The 13,635-nt window shown below is 40.5% G+C and overlaps 1 long non-coding RNA gene and 1 pseudogene across 1 annotated transcript in view; both read left to right on the top strand.

The window, feature by feature from the left end:
• Positions 1-1,185: 1,185 nt before the first annotated feature.
• Positions 1,186-2,867, top strand: LOC129072089 (L-lactate dehydrogenase B chain-like; annotated as a pseudogene).
• A 7,784-nt stretch (positions 2,868-10,651) lies between these two features.
• The window catches only part of LOC129072088 (uncharacterized), a 36,469-nt gene continuing 33,485 nt past the window's right edge, over positions 10,652-13,635 (top strand). Inside the window, exon 1 of the long non-coding RNA XR_008529338.1 lies at positions 10,652-10,683. This is a non-coding gene — a long non-coding RNA (uncharacterized LOC129072088). The remainder of the gene's footprint in view (positions 10,684-13,635) is intronic.

The following is a 13,635-nucleotide window of genomic DNA, read 5'->3' as shown; positions in this document are numbered from 1 at the left end:
AAAAATCTTTTTGAAAAGTTGGATACTGCTTTTACTAACTTTTAAGATAACTTGAATCTGCCATTTTAGATACAAGGAAACCTCTTAAAATCATGGATATTTGTACAACACTGGGAATTTTAATTTTGTGCTTATGGAACCATAACTTAGAAGAAAAAAGCATCATTATTCAGAAAGATCTAATGCTAACTATATACACAAAATATATACTTTTAAGATAAAGCTTGTTTAAGTTGATTATTCCTTACCTAATTAAACTAATTTTGTTCTGTACTATTCATGATTCTTTTGTCATTTTCATCTTGCCTTTGTCAGTTTCAGAAAGGTTTGACATTGCATTGGGGACTTATTAATAGTCATTTTATCTATTAAATGATCAAAAATCCATTCTTTACACTTGAACTATAGTCACACTTGTCAATACAGAAGAAACCCAAACACAATGAGGAGTTTAAATAGAATAAAATGTTAATTTATCTACTTAGGTTTAATGTCATTTTTTTCTTCATAAATATGGTAACCCAAGTAAGGATTGAATTTTGTTACTTAGAAGACATGTAATTCTAAAACATTTATTTTCACATTTTCTAGTCTATGAAGCATAAGGAAAAAAATTATTCATTTGTCCAAATCAAAAGAATGAGTCCGGCTGTGGTACCATAAATTGTTCTCTGACCTCAGCGTGCCTTCACCTCCGTCGGCTCTTCTCTGTTCCATTCTGTAAACTGTCTCACTTGACTTCCTTTCCTTCCCAACCCGTACCCCATAGTCCTTCACTGCTGGGACCCTTTCAAGAACTTTCTCAGGTCACTTACCTCTTTCTTAGGCCCCTCTCATCCTACCAATGTCCGAACCTGGATGAATCCAATCAAACGCGTTCTCTGCTCCTGCCATGTTGCTGAGTGTTACTGGGGAACATGGCAAGTTAATGGGGTGCAGCCTCAGTAGCCCTTCCCCTCCTCCTCCGCTCTTTTCCCATTAAATGTAGACTCTCCTAATTTGCCTCTCCTCTACTTTTTCCTGTCTTGAAATAGTCTGCCTTTCATGTCTTTTTTTTTGTTGTTGTTAAGATTTTATTTATATAGTTTTGGAGAGAGGAGAAGGGAGAGGGAGAGAAACATCGATGTGAGAGAGAAACATTGATTCATTGCGGGGGTGGGGGGGTCAAACATGCAACCGGGCCTGTGCCCTGACCTGGAATCAAACTGGCAACCTTTCCGTTTGTGTAACATTGGCCAACCAACTATGCCCCACCAGTCAGGGTAGTCTGCATTTATTTCAAAAGTTTGCCCATCCCTAAGCCAAACAAGCTGTCCTGTTCTTGAGCCCTCCCCTTCCTCTTCTTGAGAAATACCTTATTTCATGCCCTGCTTTATATCCTCAGGCATTTTATTCATTGGCTCTTTCTAACCAGTGTACTGAGAGGAAGGAAATGTACATTTATGAAGTACCTGTTGAGTACCAAATGCTTTAAGTTTTTTCTTTTAAGCATTTACTGAACAGAACCAGGACTTTGAATTTGGATCAAAGCACTTGGCTCTCCTGTCCAGTCGGCTTCCCATTCTATTAAATGCTTAACTGTGTTTAAAAGTTTGCATTGTCTCCTTGGCAGGACTCTTACTAAGATCTGGAGGGCTTTCTCTCTCCCGTGCACAGTGGCAACTTTTACGGAAGAACTGATTGCGCCAGTTGTAAAAGAAGAGGCAGTGGTCCCAAACAGTAAGATGACTGTCGTGGGTGTTGGACAAGCTGGTATGGCATGTGCCATCAGCACTCTGGGAAAGTCTCTGGCTGATGAGCTTGCTCTTGCAGATGTTTTGGAAGATAAACTCAAAGGAGAAATGATGGATCTGCAACATGGGAGCTTATTTCTTCAGACACCGAAAATTGTGGCAGATAAAGATTACTCTGTGACCACCAATTCTCAGGTTGGGGTGGTGACCACAGGAGTTCACCAGCAGGAGGGAGAGGGTTGCCTCACCTGGTGCAGAGGAGTGTCAATGTCTTCAAATTCATTATTCCTCAGATCGTCAAGTACAGCCCTAACTGCATCATAATTGTGGTTTCTAACCCAGTGGATATTCTCACATATGTTACCTGGAAACTAAGTGGATTACCCAAACACTGTGTGATTGGAAGTGGATGTAATCTGGATTCTGCTAGATTTCGCTACTTTATGTCTGAAAAACTTGGCATCCATCCCAGCAGCTGCCATGGATGGATTCTGGGAGAACATGGCGACTCAAGTGTGGCCGGGTGGGGCGGAGTGAACGTGGCAGGTGTTTCTCTTCAGGAACTGAATCCAGCAATAGGAACGGACAATGATAGTTAAAGTTGGAAGGAAGTGCCCAAGATGGTAGTTGAAAGTGCCTATGAAATTATCAAGCTAAAAGGATATACCAACTGGGCTATTGGATTAAGTGTGGCTGATCTCATTGAATCAATATTGAAAAATTTATCTAGGATTCATCCAGTGTCAACGATGGTGAAGGGGATGTATGGAATTGAGAATTAAGTCTTCCTGAGTCTTCCATGTATCCTGAATGCTCGGGGATTAACCAGTGTCATCAACCTGAAACTGAAGGATGATGAGGTGGCTCAATTCAAGAAAAGTGCAGATACCCTGTGGAACATCCAGAAGGACCTCAAAGACCTGTGACTTCAGGCTCCTAGGCTGTAGAAATTAAAAATGCAATGTGATTAACCATGAGCCTTTAGTTTCCATCTATGTACATGGATCACAGTTTGCTTTTATCTCCCTAAATATGTGAATTTGAGCTCACAGAATCAAAGCCCATGCTTAGTTTAATGCTTGCAATATGAATCCTTGAACAAATAAAATTAATGATCATAGTGTGAAAAAAAAAGTTTGGAAAGCACTGATATATTATAATAACATACTACACAGTTTCCTTCCTCTTATCTCTTCCCATTTTAATCTGTGCTTCACTCTCCCACCAAAGTTATCTGTCCAAAGCACAAACCTGATTGTCATTCTCATGTTTTAAAATCTATTGTGTTGAATCCCCAGTACTGTCACCTGTAAATTCCTTGGCGTAATGTAATGTAGGCAGCTTTCCAAAATCAGATCTCCAGCCTGCCTTAGCTGATTACATTTCCTCACACTGCTCTCCCCACATACCCTACATTCTGTCATGAAGTAGTGCCTGTATTGCTGAGACAGCCTATCCTGTTTGTGTAATTCATTTCTTGAGTGCTATGTGCTTGAACCTTTGCTACAGATAGGAGAACGATCAACACCATCACCTAACCTCAGAGAGCCAATTATTAAACAGTGCTGTACTGCCGGAATCTAGGCCCCTACTTGCTTGCTTATTTGTCTGCTTCTCCCATTCGATTGGAAACTCTTAAGGACAAAGACTGTCACTTATCCACCCTGTATTCCCAGTAACACTTAATAAATATTTATAAATGAATATATCTACTTGAAACTAATATCCCACCTCTCAAGCGTTCCATTAAATATAAAGTGTGAAAAGATATCATAAACTTCAAATGTTAGCTTTTTCTAAAGTTTTATTTATTTATTTTTAGAGAGATGGGAAGGGAGGGAGAAGGAGAAGGAGAGAAACATGAATATGTATTATGAGAGAAACACCAGCAACCCAGGCTTGTGCCATGACTGGGAACCGAATTGGGAACTGTTTCCTTCGCAGGAATATTCAACCCTCAGGCCTCCTTAGCTTTTATGGTAATATGGTTCTTACACCTGCAACTCGTTTTCTAGTGATTTTTACTCTTTCTGAAAGCATTCTTTCCTTTTTTTTAATTTTATTTATTTATTTTTATGGAGAGGGGAAGGTAGGAAGAAAGAGAGGGAGAGAAATATCGATGTATGAGAGCGAAACATTGATAGACTGCCTCTTGCACACCCATAACCATGGACCTGGCCTGCAACTGAGGCATGGACCCCGACCAGGAATTGGACCAGAGGTCCTTTGGTTCTCAGGCCGATGTTCAGTCCACTGAGCCACACCAGCCAGGGCTGAGAGCATTCTTTTAGACTGCTTACTCTTTCAGTTTTGTTTGTGATTACCATTATACCAAAAGCCTGACCTCAAATTCATTCAGGTCCTGTATTTAACTGCCTCTTCACCTGAAAAAATAACACAATTAATACTAGTTTAACACTGGCCAGCTGGCTCAGGTGGTTGGAGCACCTTCCCTTACGCCAAAACGTTGTAGGGTCAGTTCCCGGTCAGGGCACATACCTGGGTTCAGGTTCAGTCCTAGGTCGGGACGTGTACAGGAGGCAACCGATGGATCTCTCTTTCACATCCATATTTCTCTCTCCCTCTCTTCCTCTTTCTCTAAAATAAATAAACAAATCTTTGGGTAAGGATTAAACAAACAATAATTTTAGAAACCCCACCAACCTTAGTTAAAAAAATTAAAAATAAAACCAGCTTATACCTTTCTTCCTATCCCTCTACCAACCTAAATAATGGAATGAAATCACTTTTACACCAACCTCCCCTTTTTTTTAAAAGATGTTATTTATTTACTTTTAGAGAGAGGGGATGGGAGTGAGAAAGAGAGGAAGAGAAACATGTGAGAGATATATTGATAGGTTGCCTCTCACATGCCCCTAACTGGGGACCTGGCCTGCACCATAGGCATGTGCCCTGACTGGGAATAGAACCAACAACCTTTTGATTTGCAGGCCAGTGCTCAAGCCACTGAGCCACACCAGCCAGGGCCTAACCTTTTTTTTTTTTTTTTTTTTTTTTTTTTTTAGTCACCATTCACTCTTATGTGATCAGGAGTGAGTCTTTGATTTATTTCTTACCCTTGTGTCCTATATTTCTTCAATTCTCCCAAGTCCTATAGCTTTGTCCATTTTCACTATCATTAACATAGAACAGGCTTTATTGCTTGTTGAAATACAGAAAAAGATGCAATACTGGACACCACAATAGTTTGAATTCAGATATAATGCAGTTGGCATCTGGCCCTCAACCCCCACCACCTCCAGCTGGCTACCTGCAGGCTTCCTCTGGTTATTTCATTAATCTTGTAATAATGCAACCTCACATTTTATGTCATTGAATATATTGGACCTTAGGAGTAGTGTGGCATAGTTTTACTATACTCTGTACTGGTAGTTAAAAAAAAAAAAGTAAATGCAATAAGCAATAAACATTAGTAATATAAATTTTAATAACCTATTAGTTCAAGTTAATTGTATGGAATGTTTTGTGACCATTGATTAATGGGCATCTTTTCACAGTGACCTGGGAAACATTTGCAGCACTAACTACTGTATCATGTGCATTCTTTATAAAGCACTCTATGCTTTAGGAGAATAACCAATTTATTATCTTTTAATTACTTTTGTTACTATACATAGAGAAAATATATCTGAAGGTCTGAGAATTGGTATAATGAAAAATGGAAGTTATTTGGATGTCAATGGGAGAGGTAGTACTAATACTAATGGTAATCTGCAAAAATAATTGGTAAATCTTGTACAGTCACTTAATAGTAATTGCAAAATGGGAATAGTTAAACACTTGAAAAATAAAAATTTTAAAGAGATTTAGATTTAATGATATTCTAAGAAATAATTTATTAAAGCTGGCAGATTAAATCAATTAACCATAAAGAATTGGACATGTAAAATGAAGAAAACTGAAAATGAAATAGAAAGTTACCGAAACAAATAATGATATGCCCTTTGAAACAAAACAAACTAGCAATTCCAAGAGACAAACTAATAGATTTTCTAATAATTTTTATTAAAATACATTTGCAGTTTGACATTAAATGAAAGCATAATAATTTTTTCAGTTTGTTACATTTATTGAATCCTAAACATGGCCAATTATGGTCCACAAAGCTCTGGATGGAAGATGAACAAAAATTAAACTATAGCATCCACTAACTGACCTATCACTAAAGATAGAAAATATATATAATTATAGACACTCTAAGGCTTACAAAAATTGAGAATAATTGCTGATAGTCTAGAGGAAGCAAGGAAAGGATTTAGCGCCATGAAGGATGTTATTAATATTAAGAAAAATTCTCAATTAATTGAGCAAAAGTCATCTATGATCATCAATTTAATGGGGAAGTTGTTGGAAAAATTTATTGGGGTTCACTGTGTTATATCATGGCTCAGACAGGAGTATCATTTAGCTAGTGACTGCTGCAAGAAACAAAAGACAAAACCAATAATTTCCTCCTTGCTTAGAACACCATCATAGTCTATATGGATAATTAATGTTCTCTGACTTGTTTTCCTGAAATCCCTTCTCTTCTTTCAGCCCCTGTTGCATACAATTGCCAAATTAATCTTAATTATTTGCTTTCATTTTATGCCTCTTTTTAAAAGTAATTTCCATATAGAATAAACACTTTAGTTTCATGGTCAAAGCTATCTATAATCTGCTTCCCGTCTCTCACCTTTACTTCACCTAAGCCTGCCTATTTCATTCGTACCTAAAGACACGCACGCTCCCACTTTTGTACTTGTGCCGACATACTTTGTTCCCCTGCCACCCATTACATTTGCTCTGTCTCTAAAGTCTAAACAAGTTGGATTTCCTTGCTGAAGACTTTGTTCTCAAATCAAAATGTCTTTAAACTAAATAGTAATAGTAATGATGGAACTGGAAAAAACAAACCATTCCCTCTACCCAGAAAGAAAATGAGTAAGAGGTGGCCTTTAGCTAAGCAGTTAGTGGAGACCTTACGAAACAAAGTGTTAATATGGCCTTTAGTTAACTAAGGTAAAAATGGCCATTTCAAGGCATATGACTGACTCAATAAAGGGTATTTTTATTATTCCCAGCAGACCTATTGTTCTCTGATTGGTGCCGACTCCATTCTAAGGCAGCTGGAAATCATTTCTTTAATAGGGATTTAAAACTGTTTCTCCAACTTGACTAACGTACCATCCATCTCCTTTAAAAGAAAAACAATTATCCTGGACCTCAACTGTTGATCTAGGTTATTTTTGTAATACTGTTGCTTAAGTTTGTAAAATAAAATGAGGCATAAACTCCCACAGGGGACACCTTTGTTGTTTATTGGCCATTCTTCCTAATTCTTCCTAATCGCATTTGTTTCCTATGGGTGAATTCACTCTCTCCAGTCACGTGCAGCCGAGGTTCCCTGCTTTTCCACGCAGAATCAGAATGTTGCTCATCCTTCTTCTGATTACCCTGCTACCATCAAAGGGAGATTCTTGAGTGGAGAAAACTACTGGAGTCCACTCATCTGGCAGCAGACTTTGATCACGTGGCTAAATAGTACTTGCTGTTTCCGCCCCCTCTGCGCCCCTCCCCACATTCTTGTTCTGTCTTGGTTCTTTATCCTGTCCTTGACTCTGGTGTTCCCTCTGGGAAATATGAGCAGTAAGAGAAACTTTCACTGTGTACTCATTTATTACTTTACAAACATTTTTTTAAAAAATTATTGATTTGAGAGAGAGAGAGAGAAAGGGACACAGAGAGAGAAACATCAGTTTGTACTTCCACTTATTCATGAATTCATTGGTTGATTCTTGTATGTGCCCTGACCAGGGATGGACCCCACATTGTATCAGGATGATGCTCTAACCAACGGAGCAACCTGGCCAGGGCTACCCATTTATTACTTTGGACTTTTGAAGCATAAGAATGGATATATTATCTATTCAAATATTGAAAAGTTAAAAAGTCATAAAAGCACCACTGAACAACAACAAAATAACAAGAACGTGGCCTAGCCAAGTTAACCTTCACAAGTCGCACACCAAGAGGAAAAGCGGCACAGAAGAAGGTGCCACAAGTTCACAAGAAGAACAGGGGAGGCAACTGCATGATAGACATCTGCCACTGTGAAGCTTCCAGTGAAAGGCTGACTCAGCCTAGTGATGGGGCTGGAAGATTGTAAAACATTACAGTGAGAGAATTAGCTTTTGATTGCTTTTCTTATATAAACCTTTCTCGAATGTCCTTGTGAACAATTATTCAATAGCCTCAACTCCTATGGTGTCCAGTTAGACACTACGAAATCCAATAAATCTGAAATTGAGTGGGCTTAACTGATCTTGATCTTTTAAGTTACTCCACAAAGCCAGAGGGCTTTTCTACTAAAATAGGTGTCCCCGTCCCAATAATAAAAGTCAAGAAAGTAGATGTGGTCACCAAGAGAGTTTATAGTATGAGAAGAGCAGTAGGCAAGGACAGATGCCAGTAAGGGGCAATCACAGGAAAAAGGCACCCAGGAAGGAAAAGGCCAGCTAATCGAAAAGAGAGGGGCTCTGAATCTGTGACCTGTGGACTTCCACGGGGCCCATCGATGAGCTTCAAAGGATTATTTAACTCCCTGCAATTATGTGCAAATTTTGCATTATGCAGATAGCTTTCCTCAGATTTCCAAAGTGATTTGTAACTCTCTGTCCAAAACAGACAAATTTCACTGCATATGGCAATTAGAAGACGTCTTCTTTGCAGAGTCATTTAGCTCTGCTCCTTCAACTTCCTGCCACTTCAACTCAACACAGGCAGGCTGGCTTCAGGATCTGCCATTCTACCAAAACTGTTCTTGTCAAGGACACTGACATTTATCTTGCAAAACCTAGTGAGTAGTTCTTTCTTATCTTACTTGACTTCTCTGCCTCCCTACTTTAAGTTAGTACCTTCTGATTTCCTTTGTTGCACCTAGCACAATCTGAAATTATTTTATATCATCTGTCCCATGTTTAGGATACAAATTGTTCTAGGACTGAAACATTGTATCTCTTTTTCACCTCTAGATCTCCACTGCCCCAAAAGAGTGTTTGATGCAGAGCTGGCATTCACTACAAATGTATTATACTTAGTGCACGAATGATGAGACTCCAAGTGGACTGCATTGCAAATGTGTGATATTTTAAGCTTGACCTTTCTTCTACAAGGTTTTACATATGTGTTTTTTCCAACAAAGAGGGGTAATTAACTCTATCAACTTATGTTGTACAGAAATCAAGGGCTATGGGGACTGGGAGACCACGTTGGTGACTTGAAGTCACAGATGACATTTGAGAAGGTAATTCTGGAAGAGCTGGAAGGAAGAGAGAAGCCAGAATGCCAAGGTGAACAGGGTTAAAGTGAGAGGAGGCAAAGAATGAGAGATGGAGTGGAGCAGAGAAAGCACTTCTAGAAGATAACAGGGTTGAGAGCAATGCACAGCATCAATATGACAAGGCCTGAGGGCAGAGAGAGAGAGCCATTCTTTCACGCTGGGCAAAATGGTGTAAATGTCACAGTTTAGTGGAGAGGAAAAAGTACTTAACAACTAAAAGGAAGATTCATGTTTTCTATAACTGTTGTGAAGCTGGTCTGAATTTAGTGGATGCCAATAATTTTTAAAAAAACTGTGGTCATTCTCAGCTGAAACTTGAAAGCTATAAAGCCCACAGCTCTTTTCAGGACACAGATGAATATGGGTAAATAATGTACCCTTATTTTGCTTCAGTTTTCTGCTAAGATGGAACTAAAGGTGTCTAACCCTCACGTGTCTAGGAGGCTTGGCCAAAATAAACACCATTAAAACCTATCTGATAAAGCCCATCAGAGACAAACCTGTAGTCTAATGAAGTTAGGCTTCCTGACTTGCTGTAACAAGGTAGCCCCACACCATGGGAAGTGAGGAGTGAAAAAACAAAACAAAACAAAAAACGGCTAGCCTGGGCTATGAAGCAGCTTCCAAGGTCTTGTAGCCTTGACAATTATAAAGTTAAAATAAATGTGGGATGTTACATCTGAAAATCCCTTATTTGAGCCTTTATACGGGGACTGGGCAATGATCCACGTAGTTCGGTCCCTACAGGCAGGAACGGGCTGTTTCCAATCTTACCGATAGGATTTCACACAACCGAGCTTCCGAAGGTTTAGGAAACAGGGTGTTTCAGTCTATGCCCTCTCACTAAACAAAAGCAGTTTTTACATATTCACAATGGGTATCTGCGTGTTGAAATTCTGCTCACCTTTAACAAAATTCATCGTCAAGGCCTTCTCCCTGGTGTTACTTAGCGTCCCCCTGGTTGGGTTAACGGCCTCTTTCTTTTGCACAAACAATAAAAACGCTCTAGGCGTTTGTGCGCTTTGATCTCGTACCCGACCCCACTGCTAAACGTTTACTTAAGCGTCATCTCATTTGATCCTGACAAGAAGTCATCGAGATATTTACACACGAGACCTACCTGGCACTGAGAAATTAACAGGACTACGGTATTTGCTTTTTCCATCATTGCACTTACTTTCACTCTGCCTTATGTTTTAACCCGTTAATTTACCCCCCGTTTTTGAGGAGTCATCCCTCTATTCTTTGTGACCACCACATGCTTTTTTAGGCGGTGGACTCAGTAAACACGGAGCTGAACTTCACACAGGACTTGCAACTCGAACCAGTTAACGGGAACGTGCCAGATCCCCGGGGCTGTTCCGGCCTCGGGGCTCTTCGCTCCCGGAATTGCTCCCGAGGCGCAAGGGGAGCTGAGCAGCTGAGTCTGTGCAGGCTTTCCGAACTTCGGACTGCAGTCCAGTGGGAGCTCTAATGGCAGTCACTCACCGCGGAGGCGGGACTTCCTGCCTCCTAATAAGGCGCTTCCGGTAAAGACACGGAAGCTGAGCTTTGGCGAGGCGCATGCGAGGGGGCCGACTCTCGAACCACCCAGCTGGCCTCGGAGAGGTGAGCGTCGCAGGGATTTGGGAGACGAGGGGGCGAGCGTTCTTAGTGGCCGCGGCCGACAGTCACCTTGCAGTGCTTGTCCGTCTTTCCTTTCCTAGATGTTTTCTGGAAACTTCCCAGGTTGCTAGAGCCGGGCGTTGCCTGCTCCCTGCGACTTTGGCCAGATGCGCAGGCTCTGGGAGTGCGTGCTCGTACGTGTGTGTCTGTGTGTTCGCGCGCGTGCGGGCGTGTGTACGGACCAGGGCGTGTGTGCGCGGGCGGCCTGGCGCGCGCGTGGACGGTCGTGCCAGGTCTCGGGCGCGACCCAGCGGGATGGACCGCGCTGCCCGCACTTCGCAGAGAAGTCTTACTGGCTTGATACTTTGGAAGAGGTGAAATTGGTATGGGCGACCAGTGACTTGGTGTGACGTTAGAGAAAGAGCCTTGTCCTACCAAGTCATTTAACATTTGTGGTGGAGGAGAAATAATGTTAAGTGAGTGGATAACGTTTAAGAATTTTACATAATGCCTACTGCCGACTGGGGACTTAAGTTGTGGGTGGACCCGGGTGAGGGTGTGACATCCCTGTCCACAAGGAAACCTTAGCCCCATCGCGAAGACAGGGTTTACAAATGCCAAACTGTTAGAGAACGAGTCGATAAAGACTAAGAGCAGACTTTTCTTCTAACATTAATACTGCTATGGCAGCTGTCATTTGATGTTTGTTTCTACTTTTTTCAGCTTTTTAGTTTTAACCTTTCTTTGTGCTTTTATAAACAGCATATCGCTTTTTTCTTTTTTAAATCCTAGTTGACAATCTCTGCCTTTTGACTGGCACGTTTATTGTACTTACATTTATTGTCACTGCGGAGATACTTGTTCCGGCCAGAACCTTTGGAGTCATCCTTGACTCAGCTCTTTTGCACCGTGCACGTAATCTATCGGCACATCCTTTGGACTCTGCCTTCAAAACCTGTCCAGGCTCCCATACCCTTCTCACCGCCTTCGCTTGTCCAAGTTACCATCTAACTAGTCTGCCTTTTCTTTTTCCACTCTGTTTGCATCACAACATGTAGAGTGATCCTCTAAATAAATAAATAAATAAATAATCCACTTCCTTCAAAAAAAATCTACCAAAGTCTGTTCCTTTCACTCAGATCCCTAAGCCAGGTCTTTAGAGTGGCCCCCAAAGCCCTTTATGATGCAGATCTGCTTTACCTCTGATTTCCCCTCTTGCATACTCTCCCCTTCGTCCTTCTGTGTGGGCTCCTCAAGTGCCCGCCAGTCTCCGGATATTTGTGCTTGCCATTCCTTTGCCTGGAATGCTCTTCCCTGGCCTGTATGCATGTGATTCAGTCCCTTACCTCCCTCACCTGTTTTGAATGTTACTTTCTCTGTAAGGCTGTCCCAGATGGATCTTTTGCTTACATCTCCACTGCACTCATTGTCCTTGCGCTTGTCAACTTATGACATTCCTTGTGATTTAGTCATTTATCTGGTTTATTATGCTTCCGCCACTAGGATGGAAGTTTCATCACAGCAGGTATTTTTATGTGTTTTGTTTATTGCTGTATCCTTAGTGCCTAAAACAGCATCTCACTTTTAGTAGTCTCTTCGTACTGAAGGGATTTGGACTTTTTCTACCGTCTTATACTTTGTACTTTCTTTGCTGTCTTTAGATCTGCTTTTTTGCCCCTTTCCCCGTATTTTTTTTGTTTGTTTTTTGTTTTTGATTCAAGGTCTTCTTTTATCTTTTCACTTTTCCCCTTCTACTTGTTTGGAAGATATATTACTCTATATATTCTGTCTCTGTTCTTAGAGTGGTTAAGCTTTGAATTTGAATTTTAATTTTACTGTGCATACTCAGTTGAATCCAATTTAATTTTAATAGAATCTTATTTTTGTAAAATGTAAATATTCAACAATAAAACTTGTAGTTGTCACTATTTTCTGGTGGTTTGATTTATTTTTTATTTTTGGTTTATTAAAGTCATTTTATCATATATATATTTAGTCTCACCCAAGGACTTTTTTCCCCATTGCTTTTAGAGTGGAAAGGGGAGAGAAAAAAACATCGATGTGAGAGAGAAACATGGATTGGTTGCCTCTCATAGGCTTCCTGACTGGGAATTGAACCTGCAACCTAGGTTTGTGCCCTAAGAATTGAACCCATAACCTTCAGTGTATGGGACGATGCTCCCACCAAGTGAGCCACACCGGCCAGGGCAATTTATCATGTATTTTAATGGAATATTTATTGTATATTTAGCACTTCAAATTTTTTTTTAAAAGAAACTTTTGCTAGTTTCCTTACCTTAGCATTTTACTAGGAAGTGTGCAGGAGAATCCACTGAAAATAACTGTGAAATGAATATTACTCAGAAAGTATGTAGGGACTACCAGGAAGGGGAAGCATCACAGTTTGCCAATTATTTGAAGTCACTGGAATGAATTTGTAAAGGAGTGATTTGGGAAGATTTGGTGGTATATGAAAGTATGTAGGGAAAAGGCACAAACTTACTGGTTCATAATTAATTTAAGTAGTTCTCTTTCACATAGTTTTGCCATAACAACTGTGGTTTTGGTGTAGCTTTAAGTCACTGGTGTTTGAGAGAGAAGACATGCCTACAGCCTCTTTGGAAATGCCTAAAGCTTTTTGGAGGAGCTAAAGTGACGTGATACAATTCAACATTTGAGGACAAAGGACTGTAGTGAGGATGTAGCACAGCTTAGGCACAGGCTCTGACATCAGGTACGAAGGGCATGAAAGGACAGCAGGTCATTATGTTCAGTGACACAAGCCAGTCACTGAAAGACAAATACTGTGATTCCACTTAATGAGATATCTAGAGTAGCCAAGTTCATAGAAACAGAAGCTGGGGGCTGGAGAGAAAGGGGTATAGGAAGTTCTTTGACGAGTATAGACTTTCAGTTTTGTGAGATGAGAAGGTTTTAGTGATTGGTGTCACAACA

This window comes from Pteronotus mesoamericanus, unplaced genomic scaffold (genome assembly GCF_021234165.1).
Source record: "Pteronotus mesoamericanus isolate MK-2021 breed Mesoamerican mustached bat unplaced genomic scaffold, CSHL_Meso_final contig_303, whole genome shotgun sequence".
NCBI lineage: Eukaryota > Metazoa > Chordata > Mammalia > Chiroptera > Mormoopidae > Pteronotus > Pteronotus mesoamericanus.
The sequence above is the reverse complement of the archived record's forward strand: the minus strand, read 5'-3'. Positions and strand labels throughout refer to the sequence as shown.